Below are 6,687 nucleotides of genomic sequence, written 5' to 3' on the forward strand. Positions count from 1 at the left end.
CAGGAATGCAGAAAGGGGCGAGTAATTGTTCAGGCTACCATCCCTGCATATAAGATTTCATCTTGCTCTCTTTGAACTCTGCTGAGGTGAAGAGTTGACTAGAGGAACCTATTGAACAAGCTACAGCCCTGTTCCGTGTCATGAGGTTTGACACTGTACTTGCTGGCCATGCTCTTTCCAGTTAAAGAGGCTCCTGGGATTGATGCACAATTTCTTTTAGAGATAAACATCCTCTCAGCATTTGCTTTTCTTTGGAAAAATTCCTGTAAGCTTGATGTCTTGAAGCTGAGCTCATATAATAGGAAATCTGTGTAATACAGTGTAATTCAAACCTCCCTATAAGGACACAGCAATTCCACCATTATATACGATTTAACCAACTCTATCATATCATATGGTAGGTTACATAGTGTGGGTCACCCATCAGAGATGGTAATTCCAGTAAAAGCAATGAGCATGGCACTGCATGAGAACACACTTTGTTTATACACACTCCTTTCCAAGTGCTGATCACATTAATGTTTAAGATTCATGTTTACTTGCTTCAAAAAAAATTAAAAATTTAAATCACCATGCATTCCCTTGTGGCCTGTTTTGTAATTGCTCCACTTGCTCCGATTTAGTTGAGTAATCTGATATTGTGCTCTAATTAACAACTCCCTTTAACTCCATGTTGTGAACTCCTCTGTCAACCTGAATGTGCAGTAATTCAGTGGTTTCACAATCACCAAGTGAAACTTCAGTGATGCAATTGTAGTAAATGAGGAGTTATGCAGGTAAACATTCCATTTGAACACTAAGCTGTTTAAAAAGAACCAACAAAAAGCTACAAAAATCACCCTCTCTGCTTCATAAACTCCTAAATAAAATCAGGCTACCGTTTGCAGGACCTGAAGCAGAAGCTGAGGGGTCTCTGTTGAAAACACTATTGTTAGGTCTTTGTGGGAAGGTAATCTGCATGTTCTTGCAACAGCTAGTTGACTGTCACCACCTCCACCACAGCATAAAAAAAGGGACAGCTATGCCCATGCGAGGGATAGAAGTCTGCAGTGTATTAGATACTGGTCTTTCCCACAGATCCTTCCGTACCAGAACATGAAACTAAGCAAAACATAGAATAACTTTAACAGAAAATATAAACAAACAAACACTTCAAAGGCAGATTTCCAAAATGCTGGTGTTGCAACTCAGCTTTAGCCTGATAAAACCTGAAAGACTCCTTAGGATTCATATATTTCAGACTTGGAAATCAACAGGATATCACGTATAATAATAGTACATGAACATGCTCTCCTATCTGCTCTACAGATTTAAAGTGATGCCAAAACTTGTACTTTAAGATTGATTTATAAAGAAAACCATGGTTTCAGAAGAAGTAATATTGTAAAGCCACTGCCTGTTTACACCATCAAATTAATTGATGATGCAATTATTGAAGACCCATGCGTCTTGGTGGATTCTAGAATACTTTTTGCTTGACGTTCTATCTGGCAATTAGTGGTAAATTGTTGGTGAAGTTTTTAATCTGCTCACATTCAGATAAGGGCAGGCAGCCAGCAGCACACTCAGTGAAGTCTGCCATTTGCCTGAGCTTTGCAGTATTATTAGGAGCAGTGTTATTTCAACTGTGAAAAAAGTGGGGGGGAAAAAACCCCAACAACTTTAATTGTACAGATTTCAATGGCTCATTCATCTGGCAAAAATCAGTTAAATTGGCTTTTCTGATGTCCAGGTCTTAAAAAAAAAAAAACCACAAAAACCCAAACTGACATTTTTCCTTGACCTGGTTATCTTTTCAAGCCTTCAATTTATGCAGTTGCAAGTAGGAGACATACCTAAGTCTGTTTCCAGAGTACAACATCAGGAATGAAGATTTTAATGTAGTGTCTCTGAGGACCAATTCCACCACACTAGCAATAACCGAGAGTGTATGGCAAGAGCTAATGAACATGAGAAACAAAACAAAGGTTTACATTTCCTTTGAATTACAAGGCTCAGCTCAATAGGGGTTCCTCCGTGTCCTGGAAAGCCAGGCTTCAGTATAGCTAGCCAATTTGCAATTATAGTCAACCTTATCCTTTCCCATTACACCCCTCATCCATAAGTCTCAAAGCTCTTTTGAAAGAAAATTGGTATCACAGTCTCTTTTTCACAGGTAAGGTTGTCATGCCAAAGATCAGGCACTGACCTTATGGCAGACTGACGGCTGGTATCCAAGTTGCCTGACTTCTCAGGAGTTCAGACCACAGTCCACCAAGCAAGGCTGGCTTGTGTGAAACACCAGTTACATACGGTTTATCTGTAGGGAAGAGACTGCCAAATATCCGTATGGGTTAGGCAATTTGCCATAAATGGGCTATACTGCTACTGTGGTAGAAAAGCACCTTAGTTCCTCTGGCCCTACCCCTTTCTGCACAGAGAGTAAACGTATATGGCTGTATTATTATAACATGAGAGCACATTAGACTGAAGAACAGATGCATACTGGGAGCATAATTTGTTTATCTCCAAGTGTGTTTTAGCATCCCCCTGTCTGGTTAGTAGCAATAAAAATATAACATATATGCCATTTTCCCATGTCAAGCAAGAAGATGTGTTGAGTCAAAGTAAAGTGAGGCAGGCTGTAAAATAGAGGAGCAAGGATTGTTTCAGTTAAATGTCTAGTGCTTCAATAAGAGCATGCTGCTGTTGCTTTCACTTGCCTACCAATGCTGATATTTTTCCAAGAATGAATAAATACTGCCAGTTTGAATAGTCTTCATTTAGGTTTACCAAAACCTAAAAAAAAAAAAAAAAAAAAAAAACCCAAATCCCAAAACCTTGCACAGAAACTCAAGTCATAATCCCCCTGGGTCTAAACCCAGTTGTGATGTGCAGGCTCAGAAGTGTGCAAGGCTCATCAGAAGAAACAATTGCTTGTCCACCTCCTGGACACAGCCCTCAGCACAAGGCAAACCCACAGGACAATACATAAAGGCATCAACACACAGACTAAAGGATACACAAATAAAACCTGCCCATCAGAATTGACAGTTCCCCAGAAAATCTGCCCACATGACCCCCAAGGCAATCATTCAGTTTCATACTGAAGATGATTCAATCAGCAACGTGCCATTTCAGACCTGTGCCTGGCTACTGCTCCCACATCCCAGTCAAAGTGTTCCACAGCTGTTCTGCTCTCTATACTTTCACTGAGCTCCAGCAATCAGAGCAAAACAGTTCTTGAGGACGTAGCAGGGGGAAAAGGTATGATATTTCATGTGACAGCAACAACAGAAGCAGAACAAGCCACATGGCGTTTGTGCCCAGGCCCCTTTTCAGTAAGGCTGATAGATACTAGCACAGATAGACCTGCTGTGCCTGCTCAAAGTTGTTTACAGTTTGAACTTGAATGAGGCAAACCATACAAAGCTTGAACTATCAACACACAGTTTGCATTTACATGACCTTCACCCACATGTGTATTCTGACAACACCACATTGGACTCTGCACCTCTTGTTTCAGTGACCTGTCCTCAAATTCGCCAGTCAGAGGTGTTTCACGTTAAGGGAAGTTTACTTTCTATCCTACCCAGTATTCTCACAGAATGGTTTGCATTGGAAGGGACCTTCAGAGGTCATCTAGTCCAACCTCCCCTGCAGTAAGCAGGGACACCTTCAACTAGATTAAGTTACTCAGAACCCCATCCAACATCACCTTGAATATTTCCAGGGATGGGAAACATTCTCTGGACAACATGTGTCAGTGTTTCATCACCCTCATTGTAAAAAAATTTTCTTATATCTAGTCTAAATCTACCTTCTTTTAGATTAAAACTTGTCCTGTCATGATAGGCCCTGCTAAAAATATTGTCCCCATCTTTCTTATAGTCCCCCTTTAAGTACTGAAAGGCTGCAATAGTGTCTCCCCAGAGCCTTCTCTTTTCAGGTCCGAACAACTTCTCTCTCAGCTTGTCCTCATACCAGAAGTGCTCCATCCCTCTCTCTCAACCTTTCTTCCTAGGAGAGGTGTTCCAGCCCTCTAATCATGTTTGAGTCCCTCCTCCAGACCCAATCCAACTGGTTCATGTGTTTCTTGTGCCAAGGACTCCAGAGCTGGACACAGCACTCCAGGTAGGGTCTCACCAGAGGGGCAGAATCACCTCCCTCACCCTGCTGGCCACGCTTCTTTTGATGCAGCCCAGGACATGGTTGGCCTTCTGGGCTACCAGATATTATTTTTGTACACATTCATCTTATCTACCAGAGGACCTATGTGCTCATATTTGTCCCATATATGTCAAAAAAAGATCAGGATATAATGTATGTTTCACAAGCCGTATGATCAACTAGAAATTAACAACTTACTCCTTTACTAAACCAGAGCTAAGATTCAGGATAGAAACAGTAAAAAAAACCAAAACCAAGAAAATTAATATTATTGTATCTTATTTCTGCAGAAATCAGGTAGTCATGAGTTATTGTTTCCATGCTGATGATGAGGGTGACAACAGCAGATTTTCAGAACAGGAGCCCTGAGGCCATGTCACTCTTTAGGCTTTCTGGTGGCTTTAGGTTTTCTAGTGGAAGAGGCAGAGAGGGACATTTAGTTTGTTCTCTCAGACTACATTCTAGTTTACAGGCAACCTGTATCAGCCATATCTAATTTAGCCAAGTTTTTCTCTGGGAACCTATGATCACAGATAGTTACTGATACAGAAATAACTTCTCCAAAGTAAAACACGCCCAAAGGTACCTATTGCTTAGGGAAACAACTTAACACAGCATCTACTCTGACAGGCATTTCTCCATACAGCTTTATCCTATTGTGACTCCAGCAGATACAATTTATTACCCCACCTTTGACTTTGAAGAAAAAAAAACCAGCCTGCAGTTGGTCCTTCATATGTGACTGATCTGCAAGCACAGCAGCTTTCTCTTGCATAGACAGCCTCTCCTAGCTCAACCAAGTCCCACTCTTCTCTAAAAGTTTCAAAATTTAATCCTTATTGTTGCCTAGAGAGAACCAGTCTGAGCAAACAACCCAGTCCTTGTCTGAACTCTGCAGCAGTTGGTCAGAGGGTAACTTACCTGTTTTACTTTTTCTGCTCAAATATGGCATCACCTCCTTAACCTTCTTACACAGTCATGCAGCAAGTGATACACGAATGAAGGAGATCTATACGTAACATTCATGAAAGATCGTACAGGCATTTTCCTAGTTGGCTACAATCATAATTCAGATTCCTCTGTAAGCTGGGAGCTGATTTACAGCTGGAAAAGCAGAACTTGCTGCTTCTACTTAAGTGATAAAATCTAATTCAAGTGATGCACTAGTACAGTTACTCAGCAATTAATTTCCTCAATGTTTAAAACTAAACCAAAACATGCTTTGTGTTCTGACTGCTGAATTAGTTTCACTCTGCTTCTCTCTAGAAGAACTGCACTTGAGCACATGGCTGGATTTTTGTTTGAAAGACCACAAGAAGTTTAAACTAATTTAAGGTGAATAAATTTCTCAAGATAGAAGTTCTTGGACTTCTGCAGCCAGGGGGAATTGGATGGCAAAATAAAATTTACTTTGAATTTTGACCATGAGAAACAGAAGAATATAAGCAGAAGAGTAATTATGAAGAAAACTAATCTGTGCCTTTATACTTCAATTAACTGTCAGTTTAATGTAGTAAGACTTGCAGAAAAAACAAGCTGGATGCGCCATATCAGCAAAGCACAAGACATTTATGCCAAAAATGTTAGTTTTCAAAAGTAAATGGGAGTTAAAGAAGCAACAGAGGGAAAAGGTTAAGACGAAAAGGCTAAACCTAGCAGTGGTTTCCAGGCTATATTGTTAGTTCTATAAATTCCTGATCTTTATAGCCCAATCCTCCCCCTTCCTCATCCCAGATATTGATGAACAGGAGGAAAACACAGAAAGAAAGCATCACAGCTCCTCCTTAATGTGACATTTCTGAATATACTACAGACAGTCTCCTGAGAAAGCCACTTAACCTTCATGGAGGCAGAGGGAAATAAAGAGTGTCAGGACTGTTGGTTGATGCAAGCAGCGGACCTCTTTGCAAGAGGTGCAGCTTTCAGCCCTACAGATTATCAGAGGAGGCCGATAGCTCTTCTCTGCTGGCTGGCTGTTTGTTCACATCTTCTTCACAGCTTTTATGGGGGAACCTTCCACTTTGCTCATTGTCTTCCCAGCTCAAGCTCACTCACATCTCCCCTTTCCCCCTTCATTTGCTTCTTTGTCCCTCTTATACCTCCACCACACAGCTCATGGGATACACCCCTTCTATGTGGGATGCCCACGACTTACCCAGTACTGCTCAATCACTTGACTAGATGTTGCATCTGTTTGACAGTGTCCAGGGCACTATATAAGGCATAGTCTTTCTACATAGTGTCTCTGTCACATCAAACACAGGTGTTCAAGCCTACAGGAACATTTGAACCTCTTAAACACCTGAACATGCCCCAGTCTCTATCCAAGCCACAGGAGCATGCTTGTTACAAAGAGAGGATTGTTAGCACCACTGCTTGGAACATAGTTTCCCAGCAAGTTTCCGAATCAATTTAATTAAATCTTATTTGCATCTGTCCACCACTGCTATGACAAATAAAGGCACTGAGATGAGAAAAAGTGAAAAATGGAGAAATTTAAAAACGGCAATCCAAACAAGCTATAGCATTTCCTCTTTC

General features: G+C 40.9%; 1 protein-coding gene across 1 annotated transcript in view; it reads right to left on the reverse strand.

Annotated features, from left to right (window-relative positions):
• Positions 1-6,687, reverse strand: part of DHRS12 (dehydrogenase/reductase (SDR family) member 12) — a gene marked incomplete at its 5' end in the record, with an annotated part of 27,903 nt that overhangs the window by 8,873 nt on the left and 12,343 nt on the right. The gene's annotated exons all lie outside the window — the stretch shown is intronic.

The sequence above is a fragment of the Buceros rhinoceros genome, unplaced genomic scaffold, assembly GCF_000710305.1.
Source record: "Buceros rhinoceros silvestris isolate BGI_N320 unplaced genomic scaffold, ASM71030v1 scaffold1878, whole genome shotgun sequence".
In the NCBI taxonomy this organism is placed as follows: Eukaryota; Metazoa; Chordata; class Aves; order Bucerotiformes; family Bucerotidae; genus Buceros; species Buceros rhinoceros.